Source organism: Schistocerca piceifrons, unplaced genomic scaffold (genome assembly GCF_021461385.2).
Source record: "Schistocerca piceifrons isolate TAMUIC-IGC-003096 unplaced genomic scaffold, iqSchPice1.1 HiC_scaffold_851, whole genome shotgun sequence".
In the NCBI taxonomy this organism is placed as follows: Eukaryota; Metazoa; Arthropoda; class Insecta; order Orthoptera; family Acrididae; genus Schistocerca; species Schistocerca piceifrons.
The window spans coordinates 134,649-156,719 of NW_025729115.1; the positions used below are offsets into that span (position 1 = coordinate 134,649).

The window sequence follows — 22,071 nt, forward strand, 5'->3', positions numbered from 1 at the left end:
TCTCTGCTTTATGGTGAGTAGCAACTTTCCTTCTATTATAGAGTATATACGAAATGTGAGGAAAATCCAATACTTGACAGCTGTAATAATTTTCTCATTCTTAGGTCAGAAACTGGCTGTGTTAATTCCCAGACTGAATAACACTTATGAATTTATAGATAAGTACCATCAATTGAGTCAAGGTCGTAAAACCACTGTCATGTGTAAATATTTGTATCTTGATGGATTCGGAAATTTCAGGGTAAAAAAAAAAACAAGGAGATAATAGCATTATTAATTAGTAAGGAATAACTAAGCCATGTTATAGTTTATTAATCAACAGCTGACAATTAAAACACACACACACACACACACACACACACACGCACACAATCTCTCTTTAATTAGTAGACACACAAATTCTGATAAATACTGTGGAATGTAATTTTCTTCCACATTCGCCCAATGGACAGAAAACAACATAAATTACACATAAAATCACTGAAGGTGCTTGTATGCCAAGTCATTATACAATAGGTAATTCATATGAATAGGTACTAAAAACCTGATATAAATGATGACGAGATTAAATGTCAGTGCATCAATAAACTAGCAGCAAATGATGAGAAAATATTGCACGCAATTTTCTTAAATACAAAACTTGTGATACTAAAGACCAATGATAAGGAATTTGCATATTGAGCTACAAAATATAATAAATTTCTCTGTATCAAACAGTGTACGTAAAATGAGGTACAACGCTGTTTGTTCCACGTATAAATATTTAATATTATGCATGAGACTGAATGAAAGATATGAAAAACCAGTAAAAAAGTTACTGGAGTGCTATTACTGTGTCACAGTAACAGACTGTCTATCACCGTATAACCAGTCTCTGAGTAGAAAATTCTCTCTAAAAAATTGACAATTTCTATGTCACAAATTTCTTTTTCACTAAGCCACTATCTTCATAAATTTTGTATAAAACCAGTTTTCTGTGATAATATTGGCTGTTTGACATGGACCGGCAACTGATTCCACTTTCTCTAGAGTCCTGTCTTCTGAAAGGAGGTAGCCTCATTCACCACTAAATACTGCCAGTAATTTTCAAACATTAAGTCTATATGCTACAGTCACACAAAAGACGTTCTGTTTTGTAGCACATGTATGAAAACAATCTGAAAAAAAAAAAAAAGAAAACACCCATTACTGTTGTATATAGATAACAAAAAGGTGTAAATTAATTACTGAGAGTTTGTAGACTGTGTGTTTCTACAAACAAAAAATTACTTGAATCAATAATTCAGGAACTAGGATCAGCCAATGCAAACAGGAAATTTGTCTGGAATTCAGACTTAGAAAACCTTGGCCACATTCTTCACATGGAGCAAGATTTTTCAACTTCATGTCACTGGATGGAATGGGTTAGCTAAAAAGAAATTTACACGCTATCATAGCAGAAAAATGTCATTATTCAGTTCCACAATTCTTAAGTGGTGACATAATTAACTCTGGAGAGTAAGCTTAAGCTGATGAACTAGTACAAGTGGCTGTAAGTTAAGATTAACTTAAGTTTTTGATACTATATGTGTGTCTCAATTATGTTATTTGTGAGTCTGATGTCCATTAAAATAGTGATTTATGTATGTACATAATGAGATAATAAAACTGATTTTGATTCAGAAAAATGAAATGGCACATTGTTCACCTTAGATGTTTATGTTGTTTTCTTTTATCAGTTTCTTTGTTTCTTTTGGATGGTTATCACTGCTCTTAAAAATGCTATATGAGACGAATGTGTTTAAAATATATCAGACCAAAAAATGCATGGAACACAAAGTCAAGACATAGTGGCTGACTAATGACTTACACATAAATCAATGCGCCAACCATCTTTTGTGGGAGGCAGACGGTGCATGGGATAGGAACAGGAATGTAACATGGGTACTAGCGAGTTCATGTGGAGACTGAGCCCATGAGATTTATGGTAACCCCAATATAATAAAGTTTCGCCATGCACCCACAGTGAAATCAACAGAAACTAACAGTAAATAATGTTTATTAGTTCACTATTGTTCAATATTGTACCAATAAAAAATATTACCACATGTAAACAATCCAAAAAGGAAGCAATCACAGAAAACTACAAACACAGATCTCAGAATACAGATCAATGCTGAGTTACACATTCATAGAAACCAAAGAATTGGGGAAATCTTGTTGCTTTCATGATGATGGAAGACTGTGGGCACTTCAGATGACAAACACTTCATGTAGAAAAATGAATATTTGCTTATTCCCTTCTTTTTTTTCATTCACTCTGCAGTAGTTACTGGTTTCAAATTTCAAATATACAGACTACCAATTTCAGAGCCAAAGGCCTCCATCTTCAGGCATCTTAAAATGATGTACGAACTAATTTAGATCTATATCTCTACTCCTGAAGCCACCTTATAGTGTGTGATGGAGGGTAGCGATGGTACTATTATCATATTATAAGTTCCATTCACAAATTGTGTATGGAAAGAACGGCTGTTTATAATGTCTGTGGCTTTTTCATCATGATCATTTCACAAGACATTTGTGGAATGAAGTGATATGTTGCTCAACTCTTCTTCAAACACACACTCTCGGAATTCCAACATTATGCTCACTTTCAAAAACAGTACCTCTCTGGTAGTGACTGCCACTGGAGTTTTTCGAGCATATCCATGATTGTCCCAAGACTCGATCAAACAAGTGTTTTGCAAGTCACTTCTTTTGTGGATGAATTACATTTCCTTAAGATTCTTCCAATGAATCTCAGCCTGGCATCTGCTTTTGCTACAATCTGTTTTATGCAGTCATTCCACATTAGGTTGCTCTGGATGGTTACTCATGGGTATTTTATGGTTGTTACCAATACGGTTTCCAATGATTTCTCATCAGTAGCATAATCAAGCAGTAATGGATCTCTTTGGCTATTTACACATATTATGTTACATTTATTTATGTTCATGGTCAACTGCCAGCCACTGCACCAATCATTGCTCCTTTCCTATACAAAACACCACTGACTGCAAAAAGACTCACGGAACTTCCCACGTTGCTAGACCATTTATATACAGGGTGGCCCATTGATAGTGACCAGGCCAAATATCTCACGAAATAAGCATCAAACAAAAAAACTACAAAGAATAAAACTCGTCTAGCTTGAAGGAGGAAACCAGATGGCGCTATGGTTGGCCCGCTGGGTGGCGCTGCCACAGGTCAAACGGATATCAACTGCATTTTTTAAATAGGAACCCCCATTTTTTATTACATATTCGTGTAGTACGCAAAGAAATATGAATGTTTTAGCTGGACCACTTTTTTCACTTTGTGTTAGATGGCGCTGTAATAGTCGCAAACGTATAAGTACATGGTATCACGCAACACTTCGCCAGTGCGGACGGTATTTGCTTTGTGATACATTACCCGTGTTAAAATGGACCATTTACCAACTGCGGAAAAGGTTGATATTGTGCTGATGTATGGCTATTGTGATCAAAATGCCCAACGGGCATGTGCTATGTTTGCTCGGTATCTGGGACGACATCATCCAAGTGTCCAGACCGTTCGCCAGAGAGTTACATTATTTAAGGAAACAGGAAGTGTTCAGCCAGGTGTGAAACGTCAACCACGACCTGCAATAAATGACGATGTCAAAGTAGGTCTCTTAGCTGCTGTCGCGGCTAATCCGTAAATCAGTAGCAGACAAATTGTGCGGGAATCGGGAATCTCAAAATTGTCGGTGTTGAGAATGCTACGTCAACATCGACTGCACTCATACCATATTTCTATGCACCAGGAATTGCATGGCGATGACTTTGAATGTCATGTACAGTTCTGCCACTGGGCACAAGAGAAATTACGGGACGACGACAGATTTTTTGCATGTGTTCTATTTAGCGACAAAGCGTCATTCACTAACAGCAGTAACGTAAACCAGCATAATATGCACTATTGGGCAACGGAAAATCCACGATGGCTGCGACAAGTGGAACATCAGCAACCGTGGCGGGTTAATGTATGGTGCGGCATTATGGGAGGAAGGATAATTGGCCCCCATTTTATCGATGGCAATCTAAATGGTGCAATGTATGCTGATTTCCTACGTAATGTTCTACCGATGTTACTACAAGATGTTTCACGGCATAACAAAATGGCGATGTCTGTCACATAGCTTGCATGCAGTTGAAGTTGTATTGAAAAGCACATTTCATGACAGATGGATTGGTCGTAAAAGCACCATACCATGGCCCGCACGTTCACCAGATCTGACGTCCCTTGATTTCTTTCTGTGGGTAAAGTTGAAGGATATTACAGAAGGAGAACTACTCGCTGTTGAGAGGAATGTCATTACACATATTGCCAAATGCATTGAGGTTGACTGACATCATTTTGAGCATTTACTGCATTAATGTGGTATTTGCAGGTAATCACGCTGTAACAACATGCGTTCTCAGAAATGATAAGTTCATGAAGGTACATGTATCACATTGGAACAACCGAAATAAAATGTTCAAACGTACCTACGTTCTGTATTTTAATTTAAAAAACCTATCTGTTACCAACTGTTCGTCTAAAATTGTGAGCCATATGTATGTGACTATTACAGCGCCATCTACCACGAATTTCTTTACGTACTACACGAATATGTAATAAAAAATGCAGGTTCCTATTTAAAAAAATGCAGTTGATATCCATTTGACCTATGGCAGCATCTAGCGGGCCAACCACAGCGCCATCTGGTTTCTCCCTCCAAGCTAGACAAGTTTCGTTCTTTGTAGTTTTTTCGTTTGATGCTTATTTCGTGATATATTATGCCCGGTCACGATCAATGGACCACCCTGTATATTACAAACAATAATGGCCCTATAACTCTCCTTTGGGGTACTCCAGAAATTATCTCTACATCTGTCAGTTTCATTCCGTTCAGAATAACACATTGAGTTCTACCTCCTGAAAAATACTGAATCCAGTCACAAATCTGGTCTGATATTCGATAAGCTTGTATTTTGTTCACTAAATGGCAATGCAGAACTCTGACAAGAGCCTAAGAACATGGCTTCAACCTAGATGCCTTTGTCTATGGTACTCTGGATTTCATTGACGAACACAACGAGCCATGTTTCACAAGGTCTCTATTTACAGAATACATGTTGGTTTTTGTAGAACTGATTTTCATCCTCCAGAAACACAGATGTGTGGGTATCGAACATGTTATATAATTCTTCTACAGGTTTACATCAGCGACACAGGCCTGCATAAGTTTGGCAACCCTTTTTGATAACGAGAACGTCCAGTATGTTTTCCCTATCATGAAGTAACCTTCATTGTTCCAGAGACCTATGATGCATTACTAATAGAAGGGAACAAGTTCTCTTGCATGATCTCCGTAGAATGACACACAGGTATATCATCTGCTTCAGAAGGCATACGTGTTATATCCTTATTCATTTAATGCAAAAACTGTTTTTCTTGTATCAACAAACACAGTTAACCTTGTCTTATTGACACAGCTGAACTACATAAGAAACTGGGTATTATGATACTTTATGAATGTGCTATAAAGCCAGTACAAAAGAGATAACTGTAACAATGCATTATCCAGCAAGGCAAAGTGTACATAAAAAGTTACAAAAGAAATATAAAGCCAAAAAGTGTCAGGACTGTTCTTAGCTATAAATAATATATCCTCTCTTACTAGACAGCATTTTGTGTCACTGAAACTTGGAAATATCTCAATGGAACAGCTGCTCACAATTTTCAGGTGATGACAATATTGTTTAAAACTTCAAGGTACAATATTTATTTATCAATAGAAATCATGAACTGAGATGTTCTACAGTATTACTTTATATTTTGAACCAGTTTTCAGCCTATATGGACATCCTTCATTCATCCATCCACTTATTCATTTCATCAAGAAAGAGAACCTTTAAGTACGTAGAAAGTGTCAAGGTATACACCAACAAAAGATAAATTAATCGTAGAACCTTAATCTGTCTATCACATCCCTGCAAACTCCCAAGGTGGCACTAGCATCTTCCGCACCCGTATCCTGCTATCGCTCCGCCTCTCCACCCCACACCTCTTCTGTGTCCCCACTACCCATCCCAGCAAAGATCACTGCTCACGTGAGACACAGTTAGGCCTTAGTGCCATGTGTGTGTGCGTGTGATATGTTCGTGTGAATGTGTCCGAGTTCTGCTGTCTGTGTCTGATGAAGGACTTAGCTTGATAGCTGCATTGTGCCTTCTGCAACCAATGGCTACTCTATGTGATGAGAAGCAATCTAGCCTCTTGTTAATCTGTATACTATATCATACACTGTATTAACAGTAAACTATCGCTACACTGCTTAATTATATTCACACCTACGCTATCTAAACCAAATCCAGAAATTAGAAAGGAAGCTGCTACTTTGAAATAAGCTGCCTCCTTCTCAATTGTACTACAAAACTGCTGTTTATAACCTTTTTCAAAAAAATAATTCTTGCATCTGTACTTGGTGAGGCTTATTTGCAGTACATTACTACCTTTCATGTAGCTTCATTACAAACACTGCTACTTGGCATGGAGCTAACAGAACTTTCCAATTTCTGAATCTAGACATGCATATTTCGTAGAAACAGTCGCCAATGAGGTACATTTTTAATTTTCTTTTGAATTAGTAAGGATTCCCAATGTCTTGGTTTATGGTGAATGGAAGTTTGTTGATAATCTTCCTCTTATAATTCCTTTGACTGCACTGTTACCTAATGTTGACAGTTGTCTGGCACACAGATTTGCCTGTCTGTACAGTGTAGTACTGTCTTCGTGTAGTGTTCAAGAAACAGTTGTGTCTTGAGTGAACGAACCAATGGCATATGGGTGCACCGATAAAGTGGTTTGTATTCAAGTGCTTCCCAGCTGAACCAGTAAGCAATGTTATCCTGCAGTGACATATAAGTTTTTGAATGAACTTTCAAAGTACTATAACGGCCGAGAGGTATCCACACACAGGAGTTCTTCACTGTGTGCATTTCCAGAAGAGTCGGGAACTATTACTTTTTGTGATTTATTTTTACATAATTTGTGCTTAACAAAATGTGTGTTGTTAAAAAAGCAGACATACTACAGTGGTGACAAGGACTTCTTGGAATTGCAACCCACCCCATGTCGGAACAAGACTAGCCAGGCAGTCCTGCTGAGCATTTCAAGCATGAAGGACATGCAGTTTTTTGAGCTGTGGAAAGAACAGCTTGAGCAGCAGGACGAGCTTGTACTGAAGCTGACAGATTCTGCACAGCTGAAACCATATCTGGTAAATCTGGCTTTCCAGCCATTCAATGAAGCTCTTAGCATTTTATTTCCAGTGACATTAAGTGGTCTGAGCAACAGCAATGCTTGCTATTATTTCCAAATCCACAGCTCTATTATCTTGTGCAAAAATTGTCCTCTTTATCTGACCATCAGCACCGCTCCTCACCACTATTCACTTGTTTTTAAGTGAACATTGTGTAACAAAAATGAATGTGGGGGCTGCCATTTGTTTAGATGTTCTATAACATCGCAACATAACATAAGACAGTTATGCATCATTGATGGCAGACTTAAAAGACATGACAAGAAAATGCAAGTTTACGTGTGTGTGTGTGTGTGTGTGTGTGTGTGTGTGTGTGTGTGTGTGTGTAGGCGGGAGGGGGGGGGGGGGGGGGTGGAGCAGAGGGAGCTGAGGGGAGCGATGACCTCACTCCACCTAGTCCCACACAATGTGGAGAGCATCTCTTCTGCAGCCCCCACGACAGCTCGGCTCCAGGATACCCTGGTCTGCAGGCAATCAAATCTAAGGCTGAAAGAGGCCTGGATGGCAGTGGTGGGAACACAGGTCAGGTGGTGGAAACTGGAGGCAATACCTTGACGACATCTAGGCCTGAGAGTGGCAGACACTCTGCCGGTACACCCTCCATGCACATGCCCAGCTGTGGTACCTCAATCCGAAGCATTTATCTATCCCTGGATGGGGAAGCTGGTGGCAAGGCCAGACTCACCCCTGTGGCTGTCGCAGCTTGGAACAGCTAACAGTGGAAATGGAGGTGGCAAGTGGAGGAGGATGGGGGCAGGATAAGCTCTTCTTCTGCCAAAGAGTGGGAAAACTGGGTGTGGTGGAAGAACAGGGGAGAAAAAGGCTATGGGGTACAGCTGTGTAACCACAGAGCTGGTTCTGGTGTCGGATGACTGGCAGTCTCCAGACTCAATCGTAAAAATCTGCGGCCTCTTTTGCCGATGAATGGTGTCTGGAACCCAATGATATTGTCAGCCGAATCCCCAGGCCCACATCGCATGCCACCAGGCTGGAACTTTGGAGAGGCGGGAGGAACAGAGGGGATGGGTGCAGGCAGCAGTAAATGTAGTAGAGAATGGGGTTGGAGTCTGTGTAAGAGCTTCCAAATGACACTGCCCAATATGAACTTACATAAAGTCAGGACATCTTAAGTGGATGAATCTTGGATGTATTTCTTCATCTACTGTTGAATGTCTGAATGAACCTCTCTGCCTTTTCATTCAACTGGGGATGAAAAGGAAGCAAAAGATGTGCTTCACTCCATTTCTAGTGCAGAAATTCTCAAAGGCCTCCATCAGAAATTGTGGACTGTTGCCAGTCGCCAATGTCTGCGTCACACCCTCAATGGCAAAAATCTACAACAGCATCGTCAGTGTGAATTCCACTGTGATTTTATGGCAGTTGACAATATATGGGAATCTGGATAAAGCTTCAATGATCATGAGCCATGTGGTATTCAGTAATGGGCCTGCAAAATTGAGATGCACTCATTCCCAAGATTTGGTGGGCACTGGCCAAGGTGAAGCTGTTCTGCACATTTAGTGCCTCAATGGATGATGATCTCTATTTCTTAGTGGATGTCTGAAGCAGAGCGAGCAGCTTTGCCCTTGTAGTGCCCTTATACCTCTGATGCAGCAAATGTAGGATCTGCTGTCGTAAGGCTGATGGAATCACAACATGAGGCACAGTGTGGTCTGTGGTTAAAAGAATAACACCATTGTCTAAAAGCTTACAGTGTCACAGCCCATAGTACTGGGAAAGAGCTGTAGGTTGTTGCCTGGCCAATCTCTCTGGTCACCCTCTCAAGATGAAGGTGTAAACCTGTTTGAGAACGGAGTACGCCTCTTTGGTGGCACTGATGCACACTCCCGTAATGGGAAAATTGTCCACAGCTTGTTGCGTCTCGTCATCCACAAAGAAGCACAGAGTTTCCTCCTGATCAAACATGTAGTCCAGCCCCAGGGGTAGTCGGTTAACAGCATTAACATTTACACACTAGGATATGGTTCTGAAATGGATGTCATAGGTATATCATGAGAGGAACAATGCCCAGCACTGGAGACGATGAGCAGTACAATCTGTGATGTCAGCTGTTGTGTTGAACAATGAGATCAATGGCTTATGGTCCATTACCAGCTGGAACTTGGCACCATAAGGGATGACATGAAATGCCTCCAAAGCGAACATAATTGTCATACTTTTTTCTCAATTTAGTCTATTTTATTTGTATAGAGGTGAGGGTTTTTGAAGTGTACGTGATGGGGTGGTCTGAACCATCAAGACAGCCCTCATCCTGTGGTCCGATGCATCCATTGCAACCACTATGTTTCCTTGGTAGGAACATTGCTAAACAAGATGCTGAGAGTAGACACTGTTTGAGATCCTGGAATTTCGTTTCACATGCAGCCTACCACATGAAGACTTACACAAGTGATGTAAAGCATGTGCTATCCGAGATTATGCTGGAATGAATTTTGCATAATAAGTAATTTTTCCCAGAGGCTGGAGCTGTTAGAGGTTCGCCGGCCTAGGCACGAATGCAATTGCTTTGAAATTTCCAGAGTTGGTAAAAAAACCTACATGGGAACGGATGTTGCCTCAATACTCAACTGAAGGCTTAAAAAAATCACATTTGCTTAGGATGGAATGTAAAAATACCAGAGAAGGAAAGTTGCTACTCACCATATAGCGGAGATGCTGAGTCATGATAGGCACAACAAAAAGATTCACACAATTATAGCTTTCGGTCTTAATGGCTGAAAGCTATAATTGTGTGAATCTTTTTGTTGTGCCTATTGCGACTCAGCATCTCCGCTATATGGTGAGTAGCAACTTTCCTTCTCTGGTACTGTCACAGGTTTCAGCAAAATGTGCGTTTCGACATTCTTTGCTTTTCACAGACCAAAAGGAAAAAATGTTACGGAATTTGGTGCAGAACACATCCAGTTGTGGGTAAGACCGTGTTTACTGTGTCACTGTTGGAAAATCTAAAAGACGTCAATGTGTCCAGATCAAAAAGGTTCTCAGTATCAGAACTGCTTATGACTAAGAAAGTTGTCCCTGGGTTCCATTTTTGTAAATGGCTTCCATGGCAAAATTAATCTTTCAACGGGATGAGTTGCTTGTTTTAATTTACCAACTGATAAACTGATGGCTTGAGTTTGGATACGGGCGGATATGGGCGCTCTTTGTATGGATGCCCCAAATTGTAAATATGTTTGAAAATTGAAGAGACTGGCAGCAGCCCCTGTATCACCTTGAAAGCTGACTGTCCATCCAGCCAATCACAGTGAAATGTACAGTTCATCACAGGGACCTCCTTGAATGGATTGTGCGGAACATACAACATTAACATCCATTTGATCTTGTGATCATGAGACAGGAACAGCTTCCTGACAAACACATGCAATGTGACCCTGTCATGTGCATTTAATGCAATCCACCCACTGGAACAGAGAGTTGTCTCTAGCGTGCTTCTGAAAACGGTCCAGGCAGGGTGGGTAAGGCTGTCACAACCTGCGACAGTGTGAGACCCACTGTTCCTGTGTGGAGGGAAGCGTGTGATGTAGTTTGTATACTGTCGCAATGTCACCACTGGCTGCCAAATCTGCCATGTGTCTGGCTTCACTGTTTACCATGGCAATGTCCATCCAGGAATCTAAGCAGAGGCCCGCTGCTTGTGTGACTTCGTATGACTTTGCTAAATGCAATACTCCATCTGACAAAGGGTCACCAATTTGTAAAGCTTTTAACTGAAACACTAGCGGGTGCTGCATAGACAATCGTGCCTCTGATCATGCCTTCTGCATAAATTTTTTTGGTGGTACGCTTAAAATTACTTGCATTCACAACTTTCTGGAGTTCAGCCACCCAAGCTTGATAGGATTGACTTGATTGTTTGCAATATTGGTAAAACTCGAAGTGAACAGAAATCACGACAGTATCTTAGATAGGGAGCACTTAACAAAGAAAGGATTTCGCTGAAAGTCAGTTTACTAAGTTCCATCAGAGAGGACAGCTTGCACAACAACCGATAAGTTTGTGGCAGAGTCCATGACAAGAAAAGGGATTTAGCAGCATCATAGTCATTTGCCTTACACACCCTAAAACACTGTCACAGCCTTTGTTCATAAGAGTCCCAGTCCTCTGATTTCTCCTCGTGTGGCGGGAATGGCAATGGATTGACCTTTGGCTGCTGCAGTACTGAGGCCACGACATCCTCAATATGCTTAAGACTTTCTGCTTGATGAGCCGTCAGCTATCACGTAACAGTGAAAAGAGATAGTTCTGCCATGGTGACTGGAATGAAGGAAACACTGGTGACCATTCAGCAGACAAGGTCTGTAGCTCACTGAAACGTTCATTGTTCTAAAGTGATACTCGAGAACCAAAATTTGCACGCCCATTTTCAATGTTCGACGCAAACATGGTCAGTCCACAGTCACCAATTGTGTTGTGGCATACAACACAAATGAATGTTGGTTTTTTATAATCAGTTTATTTGTAGACGACAAAACATGACAGCACAGTGTTCAATAACATGAAACTGCCCGAGCTGATACAAAGTCAGCAGTGTAACAAAGTCCAAATCTTGAGGGATGCACAATAAGTAACAGCTGCCAGTACAGCATGGACTGATGCCACGACATTTGTGTCAGCATAGATACAAACAAGTGTAGACATCACTGACATGGGTGGCACTGTTTTAAGTCAGCGCATACAGCCAGTGCAGATTTGTGCTGAAGGCCGATGGTGGAGCCTCTGGTGTCGATCTCTGCATCGACAGCTAGCGAGCCTTAGCCAAGTGCTTCGAGTAAGATCTGAGGTGTGCCAGCGTGGTCAGCTGTGTGTGCAGCTGGCACAGCCTATGGTTCTAGAGCAAGGCAGGCAGCGAAAGGTAGTGGTAACTGTGGGTTTGCCACAATGTTAAACATAGTTGTCCACATTATAAAGACGTCTGTCAAACAGGTTCATGCCCGCGTCTTACAGCAAATGTTTGTCTGAGACTGCCATTCTGTCAGCAGTCGAGTGCACAAAAGCAAATAGATGACATCTCAGAGTCAAGTGCACCTTCATGCGATCTTACACTGCCAGCAAAACTATTTTAGTTCTCTTTGATACAGGGTCCTAGGACTCAATTTTTAATCAGCTTACATATCTCCAATAGAGGTATCAACCCTTATAATTGGTAGCAGGTATGCTGTGGGCTTATGCTCATCATGAAATTCTGAAAATAGGCCAGACAGCTCTGAAATTAATGTGTAAGCATTGAAATATGCTCACTATTTTTATATACTTGAATTTATCATATTTCGTGACAGTACTCACTTTTCCGTGAAATGTTTATAAGATGATATTTGACTTTTCTGTGTTGGCTTCAGTCGTCTAGTAAAAGTACGATTCCACAATGCTGTTTCGTCGGCTGCAGAAATGACCTGGTTCAATGTGTTTGCCTCATTTTTAGTGAGCTTCAAATACCATTTCTTCGAATGTGGTTCCTTCTTGATGTTTATATAAAGAAATTAGTAACATTATTCATTTTTCCTGTTCACTTGCAAGTTATTATAATGGCGACCTGCACATTGTTCCACCGTCACACACACCGAGAGTTGACTGCTGACTGACTACGGTCAAAGACGACTCCAGCATCAAAGACATTTTACACAACACACAAGCTTCTACTTGTAACCAGTCTCTTTTATATTCTTCGTCACATCTACTAATATTAATCAATATGCTGTCACTCTCAAACATATAAGCAAGTTAGCATAAAATAAAGCAAATTACAATTCACAAAAGAAATATTCTGACAAAAATATAAGAAAACATTTACAACCTCCCTCATTAGATTTGGTATCGACAAATCCGGTAGAAAATAACACTTCTTCCGGATCCATTACAACATGTAACCAGAACCTTTCCTTCTTTGTAGTAACAGAACCCTCACCGGAAAATTTTTTCTTTTTTTCCTGGATATGTATACAGCCTCTGGATTTTCTATCCAACACTCGACCCAATCAATTTTGAATCTTGTCTCCAGCCCTGGGAATGGCTTCTAAATGTTTTTCCCACATTACATTTAAAGAGTCGGCAATACCAAAATTTTTCCTGTGGACTCTGTAAGAATTGGATCCCTTAGAAAGTTAAAAACAGTTGTTCTCAATTGCTTATTGCAGATGGGCACACCTTTAGTCCTGTTCATAAACAGCGTGGAGCATTACACATTTGTGGGGACTTCAAAAATAGTGTGAATGCTCAATTGTTGGTGCCTCCTAATGAATTATTTTCAAAATTAACAGAGGGTCAATATTTTTCTGACCTTGCAATGCTGCTAGCATACCAGCAATCTTTTGGAATTTTTGCGAGCAAACTATTACCGCTACGCCATGCTGTGTCACATTCCATAACCCACCTAACTGACACTACATCTTTGTCCATCCCTGCTCCCAATCCCTTGCTCCATGGTTCATATTCCTGCAATAGATCTAGCTGCGAGACCTGTATCACACATCTTCCAAGAAGCACCTAATCCAGTACTGTCACAGGCATCTGCTATCCCATCAAAGGCAGAGCCACCTGTCAAAGCAACCACATAATCCGCTAACTTAGCTGCAACCATTGTATGGTACTGTACCTGGGTATGAACACTAACATGTTGTCTGTCTGTGTTGAGTTGCCACCACCATACTGTAGCCAAGACACAGCTGGACCATCCAGCTGCTGAACATACCAACAGCAACATGATATCCCTGACTTCAACAACTATTTCACAGCCTGTGCCATCTGGGTTCCTCCCACCAACAGCAGCTTTTCTGAACTACACAGGTGGGAACACTCCTGGCAACCTGTCCTCCACTTCCCCAATGACCCCGGCCTTAACATTCACTAGCCCAGCCTTCACCTGCTTACCCCTTCTTGGCTCCCATTCCAGCTCTATAAATGCCTTTTATGCTGCCTATGCACCTGAATATTTCTTTCCCCTTCTCTTTTCTTTGGAACGGGTGGTAGCTGTCGAAGTGGAGGTATTGCTGGTGGTTAGTAGATGTGATATGGATGGAGGTACTGATGTAGCCATCTTTCAGGTGAGGGTCAACCTCTAGGAAGGTGGCTTGTTGAGTTGAGTAGGACCATGTGAAGCAAATGGGCAATAATTTGTTGAGGTTCTGGAGGAATGAGGATAGGGTGTCCTCACCCCTGGTCCAGATCACAGAGATGTCATCAATGATTCTGAACCAAGTGAGGGGTTTAGGACTCTGGGTGTTTAGGAAGGATTCCTCTAGATGGCCCATGAATTGGTTGGCATAGGATGGTTCCATGCGGGTGCCCATAGCCATACTTCGGATTTGTTTGTAGGTAATGCCTTCAAAGGGAAAGCAATTGTGGGTGAGGATATAATTGGTTATGGTGACTAGAAAGGAGGTTGTTGGTTTGAATCTGTCAGGCATTGGGAAAGTTAGCGTTCAATAGCAGTAAGGCCATGAGGATTAGGGATGTAAGTATAAAGGGATGTGTCACCAACAGTGACGAGCAGGGCAACATGAGGCAGAGGGACAGGAACAATGGAGAGCCGGTGGAGGAAATGGTTGGTATCTTTTATATAGGAGGGTAGGTTCCGGGCAATAGATTGCAGGTGTTGGTCTACGAGAGCAGAGATTCTCTAGTGGAAGCACAGTAACTGGCCACAATAGGGCGTCCTGGGTGGTTGGGTTTATTGACCTTAGGAAGCGTGAAGAAGGTAGGAGTGCGGGAAGTGGTAGAGGTGAGCAGATAGATGAACTCTGGGCAGAGGTTCTGGGATGGGCCTAAGGATGTGAGGAGTGACTGGAAATACTGCTGAATTTCTGGAGTGGGGTCACTGTGGCAAGGTTTGTAGCTGGAAGTATCTGACAGCAGGTGGAGCCTTTCTGCCAGGTAATCCTTGTGGTTCAAAACAACAGTGGTGGAGCCTCTATCCGCAGGTAGGATTATAAGGTCAGGTTCAGTTTTTAGATGGTGGACTGTGGTTCTTTCTGTGAATGTAAGGTTAGTTTGCATGTTGAAGGATTTAGTGAATGATGGTGAGGCAAGGTTCCAGGTTAAGGAATTTTGGACAGTTAACAGGGGGTGATCTAGGGGCAGTAGGGGTGGGTCACATTTGGATGCAAGAGTGAACTGAGTTAGGAAGTGTTCAACATTGGTCTTTGGTTGAGTCTGATTGGTAGGGTTGGTGGCGAAAAAGTGTTTTCACTTTAGGGACCAGCAGAAGGAAGAAAATTCTTTGGCAAGTTCTGCATGATTGAATTTGGGAGTGGGGCAAAAGGTGAGACCTTTGGAAAGGACTGATATTTTTATGGGGCTAAGGCTTCTGGAGGAAAGGCTCATGACTGTGTAACAGGTCTGCTTAGGTTGTGGATTCTGTGTGGTGGTGGGAGAGAGAGTTTTGGAGAGTGGAGTAAGTGTAGTAGGTCTGCGAGACAGGGTTTGTCAGCTATGAGGGGGCATGGGGAAGGTTTGGAGGTTGTTATAGTGGTGGTGGACGGTGGTACTCCAAGGTGGAAGTAGGAAGTGAGCAGGGTGGAGAGCTCTCCACTCACTACACTAAAAGCCCTAATGCCCATGGCCTTACCGCTATTGTACACTACCTTTCCCAACGCCCAACAGATTCCGAACCAACAAACTCCCTCCTAGTTGCCATAATCAACTATATCCTCACCCATAATTACTTTTCCTTTGAAGGCATTACCTACAAACAAATCCGAGGTATGTCTATGGGACCCGCGTGGCACCATCCTATGCCAACATATTCATGGGCCATCTAGGGGAATCCTTCGTAAACACCCAGAATCCTAAATACCTCACCTGGTTCAGATTCAGTGATGACATCTTCATGATCTGGACTGAGGGTGAGGGCATCCTAGCCACATTCCTCCAGAACCTCAACAACTTTTCGCCCATTTGCTTCACCTGGTCCTACTTAACCCAACAAGCCACCTTCATAGATCTTCACCTTCACCTCAAAGATAGCTACATCAGTACCTCTGTCCATATCAAACCTACTAACCACCAACAATACCTCCACTTTGACAGCTGCCACCTGTTCCATACTGAGAAGTCCCATCCACACAGCCTAGGCACCCGTGACCATCGCATCTGCAGTGACAAACGGTCCCTCTCGAAATATACTGAGGGTCTCACGGAAGCCTTCACAAACCTTAAATATCCTCCCTACCTTGTAAAAAAAAATATCCTGTGCTCCTGTGCCTTATCTTTTCAGTCTCCCTCCACCTCCCAAAGTCCCACTGTCCAGCCACAGAGGAGCATTCCCCTCGTAACTCAGTACCACCCAGAACTGTAGCAACTGAACTACATTCTCCACCAGGAGTTTGACTACTTCTTGTCATGCCCTGAAATCAGAAATGTCCTGCCCACTACCCTTCCCACCCCTCCCACAGTGGTAGTCTGCTGTACGCCGAACCTACACAATATACTCGTCCATCCATACACAACAGCTGCTCCCAACCCCTTACCTCATGGCTCATACCCCTGTAATAGACCTAGACGCAAGACCTGTCCTATACATCCTCCCATCACCATCTAATCCAATCCGGTCACAAAAGTCACCTATCCCATCAAGGGCAGGGCTACCTGTGAAATCAGTCATGCGATCTACTAGCTAAGCTGCAACCACTGTGCTGCAACCAATAAGCTGTCTGTCCACATGGATGGCCACCGACAAACTGTGGCCAAGAAACAAGTGGATCACCCTATTGCTGAGCATGCTGCCAAACATGACATCCTTCATTTCAATGACTGCTCCACAGCCTGTACCATATGGATCTTCCCACCAACATCAGCTTTTCTGAATTGTGTAGGTAGGAACTTTCCCTGCAATATATCATAAATTCCCATAACCCCCCTGGCTTCAAACTTCATTAGTCATTGTCCTCACCCAACCAGCCCCTTCCCTGTTCCCATTCCGGCACTACAAAAGCCTCATTCCACCACTGCAACCCAGTCTTTTTACTTCTCTCCTTTTCCACTCCCCCCCCCCCCCCCCCCCACCACCACCTTTGCCTGCCCTCTGTCTAACCTGCAGCACTTCACTGTCCGCCACCCCTATCCTACTATCCCTCCCCCTCCCAACCCCAGCCCAGTCTCTTCCTTAATCCCACCTAGTCGCTACTCCCATCATGTAGTGGTGCTGCTCTGCTCGCAGTGTGGCCTCATTTGTGTGAGACTCTCTCTCTGTGTGTGTGTGTGTGTGTGTGTGTGTGTGTGTGTGTGTGTGTGTGTGTGTGTGCGTGCGGTCTATTTTTGATGACGGCCTTACTGGCTGAAAGCTTTATTTTTGACAGTGTTTTTGTTGCGCCTATCCGCAATTCAGCATCTCCGCTATATGGTAGTAGCAGCTTTCCTTCACATAATATTGTTAGCAATAATTATGTTATTTAAGTGCACCATATCATTTAAGCTTAAATACTATCCCATACAGCTGCAAACTGAAAACTTATTCACAAAAGAGTTTTGTACTGTAGAACATTCACAGTTTGGATTTTTCATTGATAAATATGATATTGTTCTACCAAACAGTTATTTATGTGAACAACATATAATACATGTCACTGATGGTGCTTCGAATTTTATAAAAGAGAAGTAAGTGTGTTCAGCACTTTCTTCCTGGTTAATATTAAGATGAGTTTTTAAAGTGCCATTAATTACTGAAGGACTATTTTCAAGTTTCCAGCCAATTTAACAATTCTATTTATACACAAAATTTTGATGACTGGTCCAAATTCCTTCAGATGTTCCCAGCAAGGCCCTTATGTGTGGTCACTGGCGGTACTCCAACCAGAATATATTATTGGTTTCAAATCTCTGTTTGTGGTCAAGCTCAACTTTTAGTACCAACCATACACTTTGAGGAGTTGTAGTCTACCACACATAACAGGACTGCAGCATAGCTATATTGGCTAGCAGAATTGCTTTTCTTTTTTCACATTCTGCAGTTTCTGCTCTTCATTTTGGAACATCACAATATAGTGCATAAATTTGGAACAGTCTACTCAGTTGGAAGTCTGAAAACAACTCCTCCGCAAATTTTAGAATAGGTGCAGTGTCAGCCAAAGTATTTTCTCTGTACAGTGCTTTGGTGAGCAATGTGTCTGTTCCACGCAGCCAACCATTCTGAAAAAAGCCTCGAGTATCACATCAGTTAATATCACTAACAACTGAAGGATCAAAAGGTCACAATGCAACATGATGCTTATAGGACTTTTCATTACATATATACAGGATGAAGAAAAATTCACACACTCAGGCTTTGCAGCGCAATACCTCACATACTAAAAAGTGTATGACTTTGCTTCTGCAGTTTGCCGATAGGTGGCAACAACGGTAAGTAGCGGTCGAAAGAAACAAATCACAGACATCAGGCAGTTAGCTTGGATCTCGGTCAACATAACCTCATTCAAACATTACTTGATTTGTGTCTGCATCATAAAGTTGTTCTTGATTGAAAATTTTAGTTTACGTGCCAAATTCTCATCATTTGCGGGAGGTGTTACTGTTTTGTTTCAATACGGAGAAAACAGCAGCTGAGTCTCATCAAAAGCTCTCAAGCACTTATGGTAAGGATGCTATTAGTGAAAGAAAGTGTTGTGAGTGGTTTCAATGCTTCAAGAACGGTGATTTTAACATCATAGATTGGCATAGTGGTGGAAGAGAGAATGTTTTCGAAGATGCAGAATTGGGGACATTGCTGAGTGACGACTCGCATCAAACTCAAGAAGAATTGGCACAATTAGTGGAAGTGACACAGCAAGCCATTTCAAAATGTCTCAAGGCTAAGGGCATGATTCAGAAAGAAGGAACTTGGGTCCCGTGTGAGCTGAAACCAAGAGACATTGAATGGCATTTGTGTGTTTGTGAACAGTTGCTTCAGAGGCAAAAACGGAAGGGATTTCTGCATCGCATTGTGACCGGGGATGAAAAATGGGTTCATTACGATAACCCTAAATGCAAAAAATCATGGGGATATCCCGGCCATGCTTCCACATTGACAGCCAAAACTAATATTCACGGCTCCAAGATCATGCTCTGCAAGATAATGCTCTGCATTTGGTGGGACCAGCTCAGTGTCATGTACTATGAAGTGTTAAAACCAAGTGAAACAATCACAGGTGCTTGTTATCGAATGCAAATAATGCATCTGAGCAGAGCATTAAAAGACAAACAGCCGCAATACAGCAAGAGGCACGATAAAGTGATTTTGCAGCATGACAACGCTCAACCCCAAATTGCAAAAGAGGTCAAAATGTACGTGGAAACGTTAAAATGGGAAGTCCTACCCCATCCACCGTATCTCCAGATATTGCTCCCTCTGACTATTACCTGTTTAGATCAATGGCGCATGGCCTGGCTGACCAACACTTCCGATCTCATGAAGAAGTCACAAATTGGACTGATTCATGGATCACTTCAAAAGATGAACAATTTTTTCAACGAGGGATTCGTACACTGCCCAAAAGATGGGAGAAAGTAGTGGCCAGCGATGGAAAATACTTTGAATGATACATGTGTAACCAATTTGTTTCATTAAAGCCTCAAATGTTGGGGAAAAAACGGCAGAAGCAAAGTTGTATACCTTGTAGCAATGCAAAAATGTCTGTCACAAAATTTCGCCCTGAGAATATTTCTGGCAGTAAATGAATGTTAAAGATTGGCAATCTGGCAACATTGTAACTACATGTTCATTAACTATCTCTGTCAGCATATAGGATCACTACTGTGCAGTTGGTGTTGTGGATAGCGTTTTGGGTTAGTATGCAGAAGGTTGAGTGTTCGATTCTGCAAGTTGTGGAAGCGAACTGTTTCACACCACTGCATCTACGAGATTCCGGACTTGTTTTCTGTGTACATCCACAAATGGTCCCATCGATTATTGTTCTTACCATGTTCAGGTCCATTACATTCCATTAGGGCCTTATGTCTCCAGTAGTGCTAGCAACGTCCTTTGCACATAGTTTCCAAACTCGGTTACCAGTTATACATATCACCATGGAACCACTAATTATGCCTTTTAACACTGAGTCTGATAAGTGCATTCTGTTTAGTATCTCCATACGGTATTACTATTATTATCTTCTTTCCTTTCTCAGACCTTAGGTCTGGAAAGTGACGCGGACCTTGATCAAGCGTGACTTCCTTTTAACTGTACGGTATATGTTACATTGCATTTAGGAACTTTCGGATAATTGAACATGTATCAATAATTACAGGTTTCTGTAGTTGTATATATAAGTTTAGATGTAGCTGTATTGCGTTGATGTACTGGTGGATATTGTGTGGTATGACTCCTGTAGTTGATAGTATAATTGGTATAATGTCAACTTTATCCTGATGCCACATGTCCTTGACTTCCTCAGCCAGTTGGATGTATTTTTCAATTTTTTCTCCTGTTTTCTTTTGTATATTTGTTGTATTGGGTATGGATATTTCGATTAGTTGTGTTAATTTCTTCTTTTTATTGGTGAGTATGATGTCAGATTTGTTATGTGGTGTTGTTTTATCTGTTATAATGGTTCTGTTTCAGTATAATTTGTATTCATCATTCTCCAGTACACTTTGTGGTGCATACTTGTATGTGGGAACGTGTTGTTTTATTAGTTTATGTTGTATGGCAAGTTGTTGATGTATTATTTTTGCTACATTGTCATGTCTTCTGGGGTATTCTGTGTTTGCTAGTATTGTACATCCGCTTGTGATGTGATCTACTGTTTCTATTTGTTGTTTGCAAAGTCTGCATTTATCTGTTGTGGTATTGGGATCTTTAATAATATGCTTGCTGTAATATCTGGTGTTTATTGTTTGATCCTGTATTGCAATCATGAATCCTTCCGTCTCACTGTATATATTGCCTTTTCTTAGCCATATGTTGGCTGCGTCTTGATCGATGTGTGGCTGTGTTAGATGATACAGGTGCTTGCCATGTAGTGTTTTCTTTTTCCTACTTTTCTTCGTATCTGTTGATGTTATGTGATCTAAAGGGTTATGAAATTGCAATGGTGTAGCCAATGTATTTATATGAGTGATTGCTTTGTGTATTTTGCTAGTTTCTGCTCATTCTATAAAGAATTTTCTTAAATTGTCTACCTGTCCATAATGTAGGTTTTTTATGTTGATAAATCCCCTTCCTCCTTCCTTTCTGTTTAATGTGAATCTTTCTGTTACTGAATGTTTGTGATGTATTCTATATTTGTGGCATTGTGATCGTGTCAGAGTATTGAGTGCTTCTAGGTCTGTGTTACTCCATTTCACTACTCCAAATGAGTAGGTCAATATTGGTATAGCATAAGTATTTATAGCTTTTGTCTTGTTTCTTGCTGTCAATTCTGTTTTCAGTATTTTTGTTAGTCTTCGTCTATATTTTTCTTTTAGTTCTTCTTTAATATTTGTATTATCTATTCCTATTTTTTGTCTGTATCCTAGATATTTATAGGCATCTGTTTTTTCCATCGCTTCTATGGAGCTGCTGTAGTTATCCATTATGTAATCTTCTTGTTTAGTGTGTTTTCCCTTGCCTATGCTATTTTTCTTACATTTGCCTGTTCCAAAAGCCATATTTATATCATTGCTGAATACTTCTGTTATCTTTAGTAATTGGTTGAGTTGTTGATTTGTTGCTGCCAGTAGTTTTAGATCATCCATGTATAGCAAATGTGTGATTTTGTGTGGGTATGTTCCAGTAATATTATATCCATAAT

General features: G+C 41.3%; 1 protein-coding gene across 2 annotated transcripts in view; it reads right to left on the reverse strand.

Moving 5' to 3' along the window:
* Positions 1 to 288: 288 nt before the first annotated feature.
* Positions 289 to 22,071, reverse strand: part of LOC124771004 — a 114,679-nt gene continuing 92,896 nt past the window's right edge. For both annotated transcript variants that reach the window (XM_047249260.1, XM_047249261.1), the window contains one exon: positions 289 to 1,157. The gene's annotated coding sequence lies outside the window, so the exon portion shown is untranslated. The remainder of the gene's footprint in view (positions 1,158 to 22,071) is intronic.